Raw genomic sequence first — 19,431 nt, 5'->3', positions numbered from 1 at the left:
AAAGGCTAGAAAAGCTGTCATATATACATTGTGTGGAACTATGTATTTCTCTCTCAGGTGAGGAGTAATGGAAGAGTTATCAGTCACCACACTTTCCGGACGATGTACTCTTTCACTTTCTTGATGCGTGATATGAAACAAAGAGCTGTTTCCTGTTTATGAGGTGCATGCTATATGTTCAAGTCACACTGCTCTGCACACATTACAAAAGTGCTGCAGGATGTGGCTTTTTTTTTATGATGGGTGGAGGTGTGTGTGTTTCTTTATATAGGCCTACACACATACATACAGATTCCCCAAAACATTGTGCACAGGTTTCCATCACCTGCACAATGGAAATTAGATACAGCACATATAATTGTATGTTAATTGTGTATCTACATTCATAACTGTAGGCACAGCTGGCAGTTGTCTGCATGCTTTTTGTTCTGTGGCACAGCTGGATTGTGCAATACTACAGTTAGTAGACTTTGTAATTTGTCTATCAAGGAACATTAGACTTGTCTGTTTGAAAGAGACAAAAGTAAACAGAGTAAATTTGCTTATTTTGTTCTTTCCCTTATTGTGTGTTTATACACACACCTGTGTGTGCACGAACAATGCTAAGGGGAAAACCAGAGAATGAGAGCTGTGAGTATTATACTGTGGATTATGATGTGTTTTGGACTGCCAATTTTGTCCCTGATCAGAACCACAGAAATATGCAATCTTTATACACATATTAAATACACCTTATTGAACTCATGGAGGACTGAAGGGAATTAAGTGACAAGTTGGATCAAATACTGCAATTCTGTAAAAAGAAATTGTACTGGATCACTTCATATGAACTACTATGGTCATCAGAATCAGTTCTTCTGTCCATATTGGCAGTTTTTTTTATAATCAGTTAGATAAACCAAACACTGTTGGCACGCATGACCCAAAAGGTTTTACATTACAACACAAGAAAATATTTTGCTGGTGATGGAAAATATATGGAGCTTCTCTACATGCAGAATATTGTAGCAAGGATCTGGACAATTTAATAATGTTATAAACTCTAAATTTATCAAATAGTGGGTATAATCTGTTTCTAATTTCTGTTTATGAATTCATATTGACAGAATATGTATGCTACTTTAGTAATTAAATATACCTTTCACAGGGCTATGAATATTTTTATTATGGGCCCAACAAATGGCATACATCAGATATGCAGCCATGTAATATCACACTCTTCTCCCTATCATTCATAACAACTTTCTGGCAGTTTCCCCATCACATTGTTCTTTTGTGGTTTAGGAAATGGCGGCTTGTTTCTGCATTTAGAAGGTTTTGCTTGGTTCTCTGCGTAGTCTCTACTAAAACCAGACAGAGTGTCAGTAGAGTCAATGCCTACTACATATCTTCAGTCCCTTCTGAAAGTATTGGAAAAGCAAGAGCAATTCTATTGTTTGTGCTATACACTGAAGACATTTGGGTTTGAGATTGAAAGATAGATCAGAATTTCAGCTTTCATTTTCTGATATTTCTATCTAGATGTGTTAAACAGCTTAGAACATGACACCTTTGGTGGCAGACCACCCGATTTTTAGGTGTGCAAAACTATAGGAACACAACCTTCAAATATATAACACACTATTTGGTTGCATATCCCTTGCTTGCAATAACTGCATCAAACTGGTGACCCATGACATTACCAAACTGTTGCACTCTTCTTTTCTAGGCTTGTACTGCAACCTCTTTCAGTAATTGTTTGTTTCAGGGGATTTCTCCCTTCAGTCTCCTCTTCGGGGGTGAAAAGCATGCTCAATTGGGTCAAGGTCTCTTGATTGACACTTGGAACTTTTACACACTCCCCCCCTCCCCCCTACACACACACCTGTTGAAGTCCTCTGTTGTGTCGGCAGTGTGTTTTTGCGTAACTGTAAAATTGACAGACAGAATGTTTCTGTACATTTCTGAAGTCATTCAGCTGCTACCATCATGAGTTACATCATCAATAAAGATTAGTGAGTCCATTCCAGAAGCAGCCATGCAAGCCCAAGTCATGTCACTACCTCCAGCATGCTTGACCTTGTATGTTTTGGATCATGAGCAGATCCTTTCTGTCGCCACACTTTGGCCTTCCCATCCATTTTCTCCTCTTCGAAATGACTTGCTTTTCTCCCATAGGCAGTACTCTGGTGTTCATGTTGGTTTATCCTTTTTAAAAACAAATGCAGTCTTCACAGATGAAACCCAGGGTTCAAAACAAGAGTAGGCATTTAAGCTATTAATTGTTTAAACAATCAATTTAAGAAGCTACACCTGGACAGCAAGAAACACCTGCCAGTCATATGTTCCAATATTTTTGATCACTTGAAAAATGGATGGGTTCAAACAAAAGGTGCCATGTTCTAAGTTAATACTTCTGTAAATATCAGGAACTGAAAGCTGAAATTTTTTTTATCTGTTGTCTCATGCTCATCTTTTGCTCTAAAACCCAAACGTCTTTAGTGTATAGCAAAAACAAAAGAATTGGCCTTGTTGTTCCAATACATTTGGAAATAACAGGAAAAAGTTTTTTTTTTAAAAACAAATAGTCAAAATCAAGATGCTCATGGCAAACTCATGAGTTAAATATCTTGGTATGTCTGCTTTAGCTGCTGCGTTGGCTTTGACATTTGAGGGACTTGAGAGTGGTAAATTGACGCACGCACTCACTAAAGTGCAAAACCACCTCTCACTTTCATGTACATTCTGCATCACACCTCCATCAGACCTAGGTAAAGCCGCACTAAAAGCCACACTATTGTCAAGACAACATCTGTCCTTGATTCTTGTGAGTCTCCCGCTCAACTTCTCTGTGTGGTGTTGATTCTAGGGCTGCTGGGTAAATGCAGTGTTTGGAGGCCGGTTGGACAAAGCTACTCTTAGTCGCAGAAAGAGACAAGCACAACATCCAGTTGACTCATGTTAGCCTCTTAGCATTTGTGTTAAAAAAAACAAATAGAAAGGAGACATTTTTAGACATTTGTGAGACAAAGAATTTGCACACATCATGCTTTCACTAGACACCAGTTGGCAAGTAACTACAGATGTTTGTTGAATGTGTGATGGTGATTCTTTTGTGTAAGGCAAAAGCTGTAATGTAATATGGCAAACACCATGATCTAACAAGAATCTGGAACACCGTCTGGCTCCATCAGCACATTCCAGAGGTACCTGTTTAATTTAGACATTACAAATCAAGGAGGAAACATGTAAGCTTCTCAACAAATTGAAGACTTGTTTGTTTCAGTGTGCATCTGTTTCCTGTCAGCAGTGAAGCAACACCACAGTCTTCTCTTTCTCAGGTCTCAGCATGTCACACTCTTTCCCTGTAGGCCAGTGAACTGCTTATCTTCAGGATAAACCATGAGTAAATGCCAAAGGTAAATAGGGATTATTGCCATAATCGCCCTTCTTTTTCTAACACATGCACACACAAGCAAAGCCACACATAGCATTGGTCACACAGCATACTCAACTGTTATTGCCCATAGTGGGAGTTTGAGCGTGTACCAAGAAGAGCCATACTCAGATAACCTACTTACTCACAGAAACCTCAGATAAGAGGCATAATCACTGACACAAGAGGGTAAAATACACATATCAGCCTTATCTTAGGACTGGTTTAAAATGAATCACCTGTCTGCTTGTTTTCTGAGAATGAATATTTGCATAATTGAGAAAACAGCAGACAAACCAGCATATGTATTAGAGTAAATCTAGACATAACAAACATCAACAGTTGAAGGAGACCTGAAACATCCATGGCCTTAATGCTTGAGGAACTTGTTAAAGTCATTCTTTTTACCAGGTTCATAACATTATAAGCTGGCCACATCCTGACAAGTGACAACGTGTCTGTGGAAGCCCAGATGTAGTGTGGTAGTGTTCACATTACACACACACACACACACACAAAATCATACACACTCATACACAAAGCCTGTGGTCAGAAACTGTTCCACCGACAATAGAGTTGCCACCCAGCGTAAAACCCAAGGCTCAGATTAGAGTAGCTGTATGGGTGGGAACAGCTCTACACAGAATGTGTTTATAAAACTTCTCCGAGGCCATGTTCCATCAAGATTAGGCCTGAAACCAGTCAGGCCTGCTCCTGCCATCCCCCTGTCCCTAGGGCATTTTAACCTGCTCAGACATGGCACATGCACAGCTACAGTACACACATAAAGACTCTCAAAAACACCTTGCTTTGATAGTGACTGAAGCGTGTCCTAGGTGCTGAAAGCTGTTAACTGAAACAGTATGGGTGAGAAATATCAGAGGATGTGGAACCATTGATAAAGGTCACTAAAACATATTTTCTCATAGTGAGAATTAGACCACAAAAAGCAAAAATGCTGTTCACTATTTAGTTCTCTAACCCAAACCTCTACCTTGAAGTAGAAATGCTGGAGAGGCAGTTTTAGAATAACTGGTTACTCAATAGAGGTCAAGTGTTGTGAGGTAACCCTTTTAGTACTCACGAGAAAAAAAAAGTCACAAACACATAACTCTGACCCTCTGACCAAACACAGTATACACAGTATACAAACACTCATCTGCACACACTAGAGGCTGGCCTCATCTCATATCTGCTAACCTTGGAGAAGGGGTTCTGCAGTCTCAAGTTTGAACTTATCTACTTAACTGGGACAGAATTTACTCAACAAACAAGAACTGTTATTTTGGCTGTTGTGAACAAAACTCTTGAACCTACAACCACCCAGACACGTGTCTACCTGTGGAAATAATAAGATAATAAATAAGAAAACTCAGCAGCACAGTCTACTCTAGTAAAAGAGACACCGTTCAAATTCCTTTTTCTAAAAAAAAAGACAATCATTGTTACAAGGAAATACAATGCCTTGACATGTCCCAGCCTTAGTAGTAGAACAATGTGTCAGGATGAAGTGCTCTATTCTTACAGAAAGAAGGTCAGGCAATGTTTCTGCATACCAAACAGGACAGCTTGAAGAATCTAGAGGAAGAGCTGTACAATGAAAGTCAGAGACCTTTATAAATCACAGACTAACTGATCTACCACCTGTATGTGTATGTGTTTCTGGCCCTTTACCCAAAATGACTCGCCTTCATGCTACAAGTCATGTGTACTACAAAAAGAGAGATAATTCTAACTCTTAAGCTAGGAAGTACCATTTACTATACAAAAACACTCATTCTTATACATGTTCATTAATCTATAGCTGCATTCATACACCATGATATACAGTATGTGACCCATCTTACACTAAATTTGCTAATCCATTCCAGGTGTGTCAACGTCTTCATATGCACGAGAACTTTCCACAATCCATTTGTGCCTTGACTGGAATAGAGAGATATAATAAGATATAGTCCTCTCCGTTTTTTTGTAGCATTGCCAATAAGAAGATAGTTTGCTGTTGAGTAGCGTGGGTATGTGGGATTTGAGTGGGTGTTTGTTTACTTTAGAAACGTTCTGCTGGCTGGCCACACTTCCTGTGCCTGTGCGGAGAGTATTGGATCGTCTAGTCAGCCACCCCGGCCTGACACAGAAAGAAATGTTAAAATAATCATTACTGTCATTCACAAGCCCCAGTGGATGATGAAAGGGTGAGGAAAAAGGGCTTAAAAGAGAGACTGTACTAATACAACGCTTTTCCCTTACGCGTCTCTCTCCCTCTCTCTCTCTTTGTCTCTCTCTCTGTCTCTCTCTCTCCATCTCGCTCTTCAAATGAAGGCCAGGCCTACAACATGATCAGTCATGATTCAGTCAGATTCTCAGGAAATGTTATGTTTGTCTATTAGCTCTTAGTCACAGTGTGCGAGCATTGATAGACAATGTGTCAGAATCAGCTAAATACAAAATTTTATGCAGGTTAAAGTTTCTCAACATCAAGGGAACATACACGCTATTCCCCTATTGCAGGCAACCAAACATTGCTTCATAAAATACACTTCATTTAAAACCTCATAGAATGTTCTTGCAATGGCTGGCATTTACACTACATGATACAGGTTTAACACACCCACCGTTATGCAGCCTCACAATAAGAAGCCATGCCTGATAATATTTGGCAGACTGTCATGCCCCATGGAGAAACATCACATAAAAACACAGCATGCTACTTTCCAATTCAAATGTTAGCAACTGTTTTCATGAAGACTTGGGTAGGTTGGGGTTTCAGTTGTGTGACAGTGCTTACCCTGTTTATTTGTGAGTAAAGATTGGTATTTTATTGATAGACCTTTTCTATAGCAAATTATAGTGAATGTGCTGCTCTGATTTACACTGATGATGGTGAATCTGGCCTCCTGGAAACAGTTACAGATATCTAACCAGAGTACAAAATAAACAGTGCCCCCTCTAGTTTTAATTTAGCAGGAGCAAAAAGTGCCATATAAATACGGAGGAGGGATGTCTTGAAATGCACACCTTGGTGAAAGCTGGCAGTATATAATGTATCTGCGGTTGGCCCCTCTCTGGTGCACTACCAAGTATGCAGCCACCAATGGCTATGTCATTAATCCAGAGCAAGGAATAGCAAGAGAAATTTGGGCAGGGGCTGAAACATTACCTGCCAATTACAGCAGGACAGCAGGGGTATGGGAGAAATGTACAACATATGGGACTCAACCTAAGTTTGAACACCTGACCTATGGACCCACACAATTCGCTCAATGCACTGCTAAAAGGCTCCAGAGAGACCTGACTGAAGTCTTACATAATGTCCCTTATTAAACTCCCCCTCCCGTTGTTACATAGCACCCTGCAGAACCACAGCCTGCTAAGCACGCGGCCAACATACACACCACCAATACTCCATCTGATTGGAAAAGCTTAGAGGTGAGAAGTATTCTTTAGCACGTTGCTGACAGGCCACTTGACAGGGCTCTGACATGCAGGCTTGGAGGGCAGGGAGTTAAACATGAGCAGAGGGAAAATCACAGCAGAGCCAATTTTTTTTTATCATCTGTGTATATTAGTGAATGTGAAGGTGTGGCACTCCCTGCATGGCTCTATGTGTGGAAACTGAGTTGACTGTGGGATCGCACTCATGTCTTTTTTTTAATGCGCTGATGACATGCAGGCCTCACAGCTGACCTAGGTTTTATTTTATTATAAACACTGCCACACCATCGTGAGACTGTGAGCTAGGTCAACCAATAAACCTCTTACTTCTCTAGTGGAGGTCTAATCTGTTACTGGCTGCATTTTCCACTGGGCAAGTGGCTGCTCCAGACATTATAAGACGGAGGTGAAAGCAGACGGCTGTTGGAAAGAGAGCAGTACAGTTGAAGTTTCCCATTTATTGAGTATTTCCATACTCAGTACGAAGCTTATGATTATAGTGCCAAATCTGTTGTATTAGCATCCCTCTTTGCTTGCCACACTGTATTTGTTTATGGAAAGAGGAAACCATGAAAATGCCCAAAAAATGTTGGAGAATTCATTAAGTGTTGTTTTCTGTGGTTCGTCTATTGGACCCCGCGCCACAGAGCAGCCTGAGGAGGGAAAAACAAGGACTGAAAGGGAAAGAGATTGAGAGAGATGGAGAGAGGGCTGCTGATGAAAGCAGAATGCAGGGACTATAAACTGGAGTCACGGCAGCTGTGTCCAGGGCTGCAGGGATGATCCTCCTAGCCAAGTTCCATGTCCGCTCTGATTATGGGCTGGAACAATGCATTCCATTGTAGGCCTACTCTCTGACTGCCCAAAAGAGGAGTCCCTCATCACCCACCCACCCACCCACACACATACACACACACACACACACACACACACACACACACACATGTATACACAGTAGATCTCACACAAAGATGAGACTACAATGATATGTACAAAGTTATATGCATTAGTATATTAAAATGATAGTATTTTATTCTTCACAGTACAGAAACACAGATAGAGTACAAAAGGCACTAATTTGGAAAAAGAAGTTTAAACTATCCTTAATGTTTTTCCTAATATGGAATGACTCAGAGTTCCATAACCACTTTGCAATTAGCATACATATCCTTTACTCCCATAAACATTTAGGCTTTGAAGAGGTTCTGCATGCTAAAACCTGTGTTGTCACAAATCTTACCCTAATAATATTAACATGGTCTTATCCACCTACTCCTAGGTTCCCTCTAACAAAAACCTTCTCCACAAAGACAATCCTTCTGAGAGAAAAACAAAAAGAGCACTTCAACTTTACCTTTCCAGACAGGCTGAAATGTTTGGTGTCACTAATTTACTTATTGCATATGCTCCCATGTTGCTTTCACTTGTTCAACAACAGGCCACAAAGAAGAAGCACAGACATGTTTTTACCTAACTGCATAATATGCATAATATGCATTAATACCAGTGCAACTCATGTTATAAGGGTTGGCACAGACCATGTGCCTGTAATTACATAATGTGTGTTGACCGCACACCTCAGTGCTTTAATATGTAGGAGGTCTAAAAGGTTACACTGACCTATTTTAGAGTACAATCCTGTTACTTTGTGAATCACATGAGCCTAGGCCTTTTTGATCTTTTTATCTTAGTTTAAACAGTAATATAAAAAGAAGAATATTGCAAAATCAGCGTTTGCAAGATCAAGTCCTGTACCAAGAAGTAAGAGATCACCACCTTCAGGTACGCCCCCCTCCTTTAAGACAGCCTTCCATAACATTACTGCATAGGCCTAATGAGGCTGAACCCCAGAGAAACTAGGTCATAACACTCTAATGATTATAAATCGGCCCACATATTTCCTGATGTGCTGTGGTTTAACCACCACTGCACATCAACACCTACATGAAAGAATCCCAGTAAAATATTCAAATCTTTATATACTGATGTAGGAGGGAAGAAAGTGTGGGAAGGTTTGATTTTTTAAATGGGATTTCCAGATATTGTACTGTGGTGAGGTTTTAAACATTACAGTTGGAACTGGTTCAGATATGGAGCTGCGATGTGAATCCACACTCCAGATGTAGGAGATATTCAGAGCACCATGGTAGAAAATATTTATTCATTCAGCTACAGTACGCTCTTTATCCTGGTCAGGGTCGTGGTGGATCTTGGAAATACGGAGTGTGAGGCAGGAATACACCCTGGATGGGACACCAGTCCATTCTATAGCACAATGAACACAAACATTCATACACTCTAACACCTTGGGCCTTAAAACTGCTGGCATGTTTTTGAGAGATGGGAGGAAACTGGAGAACCCAGAGAAAACCCATGCAGACACAGTGAGTATATGTGCATGGAAATAGAATAGAACATAGGAATCTAGATTTTCTTTCTTTCTCTCTCTCTCTCTCTCTCTGATCAACTGGGACATGTAGTGAATGCCACAGCAAACTTACATTCATTAAAAAAAAAAACACTATACGGTATCTGTGCTGAGTTTATGTACCAGAAATATCCCTGCTTATCTGTGTATCATATGTCTTTCCAACTACTAACCCGTCAATGATCAAACCAATGGCTTCCAGAGCGAATGTTTAGTATTTCCATTTAATGAATAATGTCTCTTTACATAAATTAGCTAATGGTATGGCATTGTAGTTTTACTAATACAGTAGTGTCACAACTCTATTGAAGGTTTGCATGAAAAGGCCGGGTGTATACCTGGAGGCCTGCTGTGATTTGCACTCATCACTGTTTCTGAGTCTTAGGTTGTGGCAAGCTTCCACAGGTCTGTAACCATATGGCTGTGCTGCAAGGTGAAACCTAGGTGTGAAACAGTCATTTGTGGGAATGCTAGAGGCTGGCAGCATTACAGATCATGGTTTTGTGTCTCACCTTCTGCCTGTCTGTGACAGCTTCAATAAGATATGACAGGATTTCATGCCTTTGGTCTATGAGGTATGGCTATGTCTCAGGTTACCAAAGCACATTTACACTGAGAAATTACTGTTGGTGGCACAATGGACAGGTCTGATATATGGGTATGTACAAGTACACTTTTTAGTGGATAATTTCAATGCTCTTTTAATGGATATAAAGTAGTGCAGAATGGCGATAGAGAAAAGAAAGAGCATAACCCCATTTCCATTTTATTTTATTAAATATGTGGCTAACCTAAAATAGCTGTTGGTGAGGGGGAAAGAAGTTGAAAATTCTTCTGCTTTGGGTTCAGTTCTGGAGGATATGCTGAGACTAATTTATTGGCAAGAACTCACGCTATGGCAAATAAACAAGGCCAGATTCTGAGAATGAGGGGCAGCAAAAGATGGACTAAGAAAAGAAATAATCTAAAGCCAGAGAATAGCAAAGTCTTGAGTTAATAGATTAAATGTGGTGTCAGGCCTAGTGAGAGAGAAAAAGAGGATAAGACAAATATATAAAAGTAAACAGACAGAACGAAGGGAAAGGGAGGCAGACAGAGAGATAGTGAGTACATAAGACAAAGTACACAAAGATAAAAAATGAGGTGAACTGTAGTGTAAGTAGTGCAGCTGAAGTGCACGGCAGGAAGAAAGGAAAGAGAGGCAGCACAACAGAGAGGGAAAGAAAGAGAGAGAGAGAAAGGGAGAGGGAGTGACGGAGCATTGCTTTTCAAGAGCAGGCAGAACAAAGAGGCCTTTGTGTGGTGTGCTGAGAGAGTGGATTGGAGCCAGGGTTTAGGGAGTGTTCAGCAGTGTGCACTAACTGCATTCCTGCACTGAGATTACAAGACTCGTCTCATTTAGACTTCTCCAAGAAACACACTTAACCCTTTCCAACCCATCTCTCTCTCTCTCTCTCTCTCTCTCTCTCTCTCTCTCCCCCACTCACTCACTCCCATGGCTCCTTTTCCTTTGTTTTACCTCTAATTCTCCAGTTGTTCTGAACCGTTCCTGCTTCTTTGTGATGATATGTTTTCTCTCAAAATAGTTACTTCCCCATGTGACTTACTTCATATTCAGAGGCTTTATGTTTTTTATCCACTTCTCCATATTCAGTATATTTACTCAGAGCAGAAACACAGTGAGGTTTTAGACTAATAAACACTTATTTTAGTTCAGTCTCATATGGTCTAGAGTATATGAAATGCTCTATTCACTGTAAGAATTCTGGGATATCTATGCAAATCATCCTCACATTTAAAAATAAATTAGGAGGCTATAAAACTTTCCTTAACTTATTTGGCTGATGCTTTTATCCAAAGCAACTTACTATTTAGACAGGGTCTTGCTCAAGGACCCAACAGTGGCAATTTGGCAATGCTGAAATTTGAACTCACAAACTTATAATCAGTACTGAGCTACTACTGCCCACAGATACATAATGTAACTTTGGTATGTCATTTGCATTGATTCAGTATGCACATTCATGTTTTAGTAGTGCAGTGGTCATTAGAGATAATTATACTGGCTCTGTTATTATAACTTTTTTTGTATTGACAGTACCAAAGTAATGCTCTAGAGAGAGATGTACTGACAGGAAACACTACAGTCTAATTGATATCTTTTTATATATATTATAATCATGAACATTCAGCATTCATAAATAAGGGCTTTAATTTGGTATAATTCCAGTGTTGGTGCTCTAGTTATAACACCAAATCAAATAGACTAATAAATGTAGTTCTGTCTCTCTTTCACTTTTTTTCACAGTTGTAGCAGGCTGACCTCGCTTCCTTACAAAAAGTCACACACTACACCACTGTCCTACATGTAGTGTTTCGAAATATCACAAACATGCCTCACTATCTAATTTGGCAAATATAATTTGGCCGAGCAGTATCCTGAAATAGCTTGACTTGAAGAGCAAGTGTTTCAGAGGGAGAGAGAAGCAGGGGAGGATGGGGTAGGCCAGTCACCTCTGGCCATTGCAAAGCCAAAATAAAAGTATCTGGAAGTCATCATCAGAGTAAACAATCCAGAGGATACATCTCACAACTGAACTGTTCACACTCCCCAATTTCATTAGCCTTTAAGTGCAGCCTAGCCTGTGCTACAAACTTATGTAACAACAAATAAGCCACACTGTTTTTCCATTGCTTTAAGTAATCTGTGAAATGGAGTTTCATTTTTGTTCGCTCTTTATGCTATAATATAAAGACAAAGCTGCAAAAAATGTTATTTTCTATATGTCAACTTAAAATCTAGTCCGCACAATGCATCCAGGCTCAGGGAAACAAGGCCGAAGCTGCACAGACCACCTTACTGAGACACCAAAGAGGGAAAGGATGTAAGAAAGAGAGGAAAGAATGAAAGGCGCAAAGAAAGAAAAGCCAAGAAATGCTATTCACAAGAACGGATCCCCCTCACTGAGAGAACGGAGGCCGTTTTCAGAAAGACAGTAAGAAATATAATTAGTGCTTCACTTTGTCCAGTCCCCAGTTTGCACGCTCACTTCTTTTTATCTCTCTTTTTAATTCCTCCACTCAGCACTTTCTAAACCCTCTTGTTCCTCCTTACCAATGGACTCCTTCTTTCAAAGTGTGTTGTTAGAGACTGCAGAGATGGAGACAGAGGATGAAAAGCATGTGGAGTTTTTAGGTGGTACACACTGGTGTGCAAGTTGAATTTTAAGCGCAGTCCTTCCCATTACTCCTTCCCATTTGTACACAAGACAGAGAAGCACTTGGCCTAGAGCCTAATCACTGCCTCTCTGTAGCGTGCACACACATACACACAAATGAATGGCAGCCCAGCAAGGGTCCTTTAATCGAGACATTAAAATTTAAGTCTGCTTAAAAATAGCTTAATTTTTTTAACTGGGCACCCCATTGTTAGTATTAGTCTGCCTCTCTTCACCTCACAAAAACCAGGGTCAGTTGTGGATGGATTTTGTCAGTTGGAAGTGAGCACACAGGAGTCAAGGGAAGGGGGTGGGGGTTGCTGTTGTAGATTTGGTGAAAGTTGGACCATATGAGAGTCCCCCTCCGCTCACATCAAAGCTCAGGCTGCCAGTTTAATTCAGCCAAGTGATCTGCATTCCCATAGGCTCCCCTGGTTTCCTGTCCCCACAGCCGCAGTCTCCTTCTGACCACTCTTGCCTCAAACAGGACTGCTATTGTCCCCTTGCTCTCCCCCTGTGCCCTGGGGTTACCATTCAGACCCCTTCCCCACCCCACCCCCTCTTCACTGAACTCCATGTCCAAGCTCTCACACCCTCTTCCCTGCCCCCACCAGACACAGAGGCCAGCACTCAGCAGTAACCGTTACTCACTGAATGGCTAAGTGTGGAACTCGGAGGTTCAACTCTGCATTCCTCTCACTTCTCTCTGTCTCTCTTTGTGTGATGACTGTGAGAGATGCGAGGGCTGTAGGAGCAGCTTGTTACGGCAGCATATACTAAAACTGGAACGATACAGAGAAGATTAGCATGGCCCCTGCGCAAGGATGACACGCAAAATCGAGAAATGTAGGAGCAGCAGGTCAAGAGATAGAGCAGTACAGTAAGCAGAGGCCCCTTCTCAGTCAAAGCTAACAGACTAATACAGTTGAATAGAGCAAGGCAGATAGAGGAGGCGTTAAAACTGGAAAGACACAGTAAGGTTAGTGAATCAACATGAAGGGTGTTTTCTTAAAAAAAAAATAATAATAATAATTCTGAAAAGTTGAAAAATCATCCACTTACAAAAATACACTCTGTGTCAGGGCCCCAATACAATAAATCAGGCCAAAATCTGCATTTAAAGTAAAAGCTGAGTCAAGGACAGAGTTGACCTCATCATTTTAAATGTCAAACTAAACAGCATGCTGTAGAGTCCAAAATTCTGCTTCAAGGTTTTCCAGCAGATTTCCTGGTTGCTATGTAGCATTAATGAAAAGCAGGACGATGGTGAACTCCCGAGGTGTTGAGTCATATGAAATAAAAATATAAACAGAATTAAAATATATATATTTATAATCACACCCCCTTTGCTTCATACATGAAATAGGCTAAAAACTGTCATTAAAAATACTAACCTGAAAGTACTGAATCAAAAAAGTTCAAAAGCTGCCTAGACAAAAGCTCCCAAATCTAACAAAATCCCTTTAAAGTCAGGCTTAACACTGTGCCTTAACCCACGCTGCGGTGCACACATTCACACAGTTTCTCCACTTTTTTTGGTTATTGTGACAATAGGGATTTGGGGATCAGGGTGCACTTCACGCTTCCTTATTCAAAGAGGACTTTAGTTTACTTCACTTCTAACACTGTGTTCAATCAACATGCCCACTGATCACATGTGTGATCAGATCTGCTGATTGTGGATTCCCCATTTCACTCTTCCCTTCTTCTCTCTTGTGGCAGTCCTGATGGGTGAAGAGCAGAGCCATATGTTTTAGGTTGCAATAGTTCCTCTTTGTCATTGCAGCCAAAATTCTTCACAAGTGTGTATATTGGCATGGTGACATTTACATTCTTTACTAAATGCCCTCCAAAGCATTTTGTTTTCTTCTTCTCTAAAAAGACCATCGGCCTGCATTGAAAGGAGAAAAGGCAACAAATTATGAAAAATCTTAACTATTAAACATTTTCAATCACTTATCACTCTTCTGGCATAATCTTCATTTGGATGTATGATTAGAATCAAACATGGCATTCTAAGTATGTTTGTCTTGTCCTGTGGCTGTTTTTCTAATGTCTGAACAGATTTTGGTTAAACAGTAAAGTTTATGGGACATTCCCGACACAATGGAAGTATGACTAAGAAGATTGCAGATTAAGATTACCTTGCTTGATTTTTCCGAGACGATATCAGGCCTCAAGGCCAAAACTAGGCTATTTATGTGTCTAAAGTCAAAATAGTGTATTCTGGGGAGGAGCAAGTGATACGGGCACTGCTGGAATGGCACTGGTCCAGTTAGTCCACAGCCAGATTGTACAGTACTTCTATGTAATCTTCTGATGGTATCACCAAAACAAGCTCAAGAGCTGTGTCTGTGTGTGTTGGAATTGATGGCTAAAGCTAAAAACAGGTTTCTTCATTCTATATTTTTAATAAGTCTATTAAAGCTACATTAACATTTTATTGTATCAGTAATACATGCTTCTCAATAAACTGTGTGTCAGTAACCTAATTTATAAAATGTGAGTAACAGTGTGAGAGGAAGGAGCTCTCAATGCAAAGAGGGTGGGGTTTCATTCACCTAATTTACAAGTAACAAGAGTAGAACAAATAACTGACAAGGCAGCACAAACGCTTGAGTTCCCCAACATCCCCTCATCCTGTTCAGAGCTCTCGTCTTTTAACAGGTACTGTTTACTCAAATGGCATTGCACACAGTCACTCGAGGAAAGACACAAAGCAATGCGTCAATATCAAATACTATGAAATCAAAGAGCCTGCTTTGGAATGGTTCGCTAACAATGGCGTTGGAGTCCAATGTTTAATTCATGCAGTTGGCTGTATAATATGACCGGATAAGAGACAGGATGTTGGATAAATAAACATTCCTCTGTGGCACCATGAGGCTGGAGCTTTAAACAGTGGTGACTCTCAAGCCAAACCCATGACAGTTTCAGTGGGAGTCTTAGAAAAAGAGAAGGAAAGCAAAAACCACAAGTGTTTTGGAATATTGATGTGTAATGAAAGGAAAGGAATAGAATCCTCTTACCATGCCCCCAACCCAGCCTTCTCTCTGTCTCTCCCTTAATGCATTTTGGTAATCTGGGAAGTAATTTGTAATCATGCCATCCATCTATGTGTATGTCCAAGAACATATGTGCTATGTAAAACCATATGTGTGTGTTTATACATTTGTGTGTGTGTGAGTGCGTGTGTGCATGCATGTGTGTGTGTAGCCATTTCACCTGGCAATAATTTGAGATTGGGCTGATGACTGATGAGGGAGGGTGTTTAATTCAGTAAATTACAGGAATTCAGGAGGGTAGAGCTCAGGGATGCTCATATTTAGATTGCATTCTTCCAGCCAGAATCCTCTTCTGACCCCAGGACCCACATCCGTATCTCACTCATGAGTTAGCAGCATTCTAACACGGCCTTTTTCCCTTTGCCCTCCTGCAGAGTTTCAGTGTTCACAGCCTAAAGTCTGAAGCCAATTCTCTAATCATTACAGCAGCATTATGTCCACTGTCCCAGTCATTACTCCTCCCAACATGACACACTGTCCTAGTAATCCACTGAATCAAACACGTGTATCAGCACACTCATGCACACACAGAGCAGGCTATATAAGCAGCCATCCTGTATGTTTTCTCTCATGTCTCATGAAATTCCCTGAGCTCGAACAAACTCCAGGTACACATCAAGAAATTTCCTGATACAGATTGAGCTGGAACAAGGAATTTTTTTTCTTAAACAACATACCTTTATAAAGATCCAGGTCCATATAATGTGTCGTTAAGATGTTGATTTCCTTAGTGGCTGGTGTGGTGCTGGGTGGCTGCATTGTGTGAGCTGTAGGCTCTCTGATCAATAACACTATTAAAGCCTAATTCATTCAGCAGGAGGCAAACTCAATTTAATACAGCGGCCCTGTTAAGAGGCAGGAAGCAGCAGCACATCAAAGGAAGGCTTTGTGAAGAGAATATCCAAATAGAGCCACTCATGCCTAGAGAATGAAGGGCCATTCACCATACACACACACACACACACACACACACAAAACCGATAAACTCAATCTCAGTTTGTTTTCCTCAAAATGTTGTCTAATACTAGTACCATGTTAGATACGGACAACCCAGTGATCTCATATTTAGTTTTCGTAATATTATTTATGTTGGTGTATTCCAATTGTCAGAATAATCTCTATGTTCATGTCTATTTAAAATTATTTTATAGGTTAATTCTACAGGGTGTTACATAAGGCTCCATATATAGGGAACTATGTTTGCCAGCACAACGCCGGTTGTGCCTTCGTAAGTGCATGTTCGTGGACATTCACTTTTCGGTTGGTCTGCAACACTTACAGACATTTGGGATTTGAAAGTAAGTTTGGCAACAGTGTCGTCTCTGATGTGCTTGCCATGTTTCCTGTTAAAAGTCCATTGCAACCTTGTGAAAGATTCCCAATCCAGCCATGAGAATGATTTCAATACATTCTTCTTTTGTCAAAGGCATTCTAAAAGGCCATCTGAAAAAAAAAAAAAAATAGAAACTAAATATGAAAAATGTTGGAAGACATTTTGCTAAAAAAGTGTTAATTTACCCTAGGTATGGAGACTTTTGGACAGACTGTATATTGTGTGGTTTAAAATGTTTGATTTAACTAAAGTAGAAAGTAGGTAGCACAGTGGCACAATGGCTAGCTTTGCTTCCTCACAGCACTAGGGTACCTGGTTCAGTCCTGAGCTCAGGTTCTTATTGTGTGGATCATGTGTCCGTTTTTTGCGTCTTGACAGTCTGACATTAATGACAACTGAGAACCTACACCGAGACATGGCTTACAGCGGGGATCATGCTCATACTGTGTGACAAGCAACAGTCGCAAAGGACTATTAAAGTTCACAGTGTGCACCCGGCTTTAACTGGCGCACATTTGCCAATCACCTGCTTAGGTGTTTGCTTGCTGGATACTAGGGCTAGTTTTCGTTTTAAAACGCGTAACTGTTGCTACGGTTACGCCTGTGGTCTACACTACTCCAGCGTTTTTGACCCTTGAAAACGGAGACTTTTGGAAACGCCGAAGACCCCATTTAAGTTTGAAAACTCCGGGATCGCATTTCAGTGTAAACAGACCAAAACAAAGACTTTTGAAAACGAAGGCGTGGCTTCGCCCACATTCGCTTCCTGATTGGCTCTTCTGGATCATTGCATATCCTTCCCTGTTTCGTCAAGCCCCTAGCAGATGACCGTACCTTGATCATACACACAACAACACCGAGACTGAACTGCTGGCTTTGTTGTCATTCTTAGCAGCCATTGCGCAGTTAAATTATGTATTTTATAATACTGCAGCTGCCTACATGCGCAAGAGGCAAGCTATGATTAGAGCAATCGGCAATAAATCTAATTTCAAGCGGTGTAAGCCCTACACTGACCGCCGGTTTGTTGTGCCTGCGGTCACTAGCAACCAACTTCCTGTTTACACTTGTGTACGCATGCCCAGTGTACATGAGCGGTCATGTGACATGCGTATTCGGTCGTGTTGTGTGGATGGAGATCATTTCTGAAATACAGCGGAAACGCCAGTGTGGACGAGGATCCTTTTCATTTCAAAACGAAAACACACTAGTGTAAACTGGGCCTAGCTGCACAATTATTTGCCTCTTCAAATCAATTCATGCAGTATGGGTGTCTATATTCAGGAGTACACCAAGGACAGAAAATAGGAAGTACGTCATCTTTTACTTTCAACATTTGATGCGTTTGGAGGAACACTGTTTTCACTTCATCTTACTAAATGTTCCACATGTTGGCTGGATCTCACAATCTTTTAAATTGGGGACTGCCATTCAGCTGGTTAAAAATTCAGACATCATTACTGCTACCAGACTGTTTTTTCGACTTCCTGCCCTTATCACCTCAATGGCAGTCTCTGAAGTCTCCCACACCATACAGTCTCAGAACATACAAATGGGTGAGAAATGAAATGACAAAACAGTGGTTCTGTTATGCTATGTTATGGAGGGCATTTTCCTGGAATAGTTTTGGGTTGATTTGTCCCTTTAAGAGAGAAGAGTCATTGAAAATCAAAACACAGTTATTCTGTCTGATCACCTTTATTCCATGATGAAACATCAGTGATTAAGATGTTGGATTACTGATTAGAAGGTTGTTAGTTCAAATCCTGGCACTGCCAAGCTGCCACTGCTGGGCATTTAGCAAGGCCCTTAACCCTCAACTGCTCAGTTGTGAAATGTTCAGTAAGGCACTCTGGACAAGGGTGTAATGCCAAATGCTGTAAATGTAAATGGGTGGTTCTCTTCCAAGATGTCCATCTCCATTGCGCACAAAGGCTTTCTGAATTAATTGATGAGTATAAAAATTATTAAATCATATACTGTGGCCTATAAAGTCACAAGATCTCAATCCAAGTAAAAATTTTGGCCTAACATGTTAAACATCCTCAACCTAAAAACACCATTAGAGGGAATATCACTTGATGAATGGAATATCATTTGAAGAATGATGTTCACTCCAGCACAGGTCCAGAGACATTTCTAGAATCTGTGAACCTTACTGAGACACTTGTCTGTATTTGCTGATTGATTCATCGTGGTCTTTTTTCACATTAACTTCACATCTCTTTGAATTCTATACTGTTACTGTATCCAAATCCTTTACATTTCACATTATTGTCTGTCCATCATCTTCCATGTCTTTCCAGTTACTTTAATGATAAGTGTAACTCTTTCTGTGTTTCCAGCTTGTTTCCAGAGGATGAAAATCCTTGGAAATTTAAAATCACAACCTCACAGTACCATCACCATAAACATAAATTTTATTGTTTCTGTCTTTGTATTCCTCTTCTCTCTGTGCTACAAATTGATTCAGATTGAATTGTAAAACACTTTTACCTCTTCCTATAGAACCATTCCCTGACACTGTCATCACAAAAGAT

The 19,431-nt window shown here is 40.5% G+C and overlaps 1 long non-coding RNA gene and 1 other non-coding gene across 3 annotated transcripts; one reads left to right on the top strand and one right to left on the bottom strand.

Moving 5' to 3' along the window:
- Nucleotides 1-7,771: 7,771 nt before the first annotated feature.
- LOC108269520 (uncharacterized) lies at nt 7,772-18,578 on the bottom strand. 2 transcript variants are annotated; one of them, XR_001813479.3, is made up of 4 exons: nt 17,204-18,578; nt 16,838-17,001; nt 16,236-16,479; nt 7,772-14,384 (listed from the first exon to the last, which is right to left on the bottom strand). It is a non-coding gene; the product is annotated as an uncharacterized LOC108269520 (long non-coding RNA). The 2 variants fall into 2 exon arrangements; XR_006983050.2 differs by having other exon boundaries at nt 16,236-17,001.
- On the top strand, nt 13,247-13,352 carry LOC124628535 (U6 spliceosomal RNA). The gene has a single exon (XR_006983108.1). It is a non-coding gene; the product is annotated as a U6 spliceosomal RNA (small nuclear RNA).
- Nucleotides 18,579-19,431: the final 853 nt, after the last annotated feature.

Source organism: Ictalurus punctatus, chromosome 9, assembly GCF_001660625.3.
Source record: "Ictalurus punctatus breed USDA103 chromosome 9, Coco_2.0, whole genome shotgun sequence".
NCBI lineage: Eukaryota > Metazoa > Chordata > Actinopteri > Siluriformes > Ictaluridae > Ictalurus > Ictalurus punctatus.
This window is presented reverse-complemented; position numbering and strand designations above follow the sequence as displayed.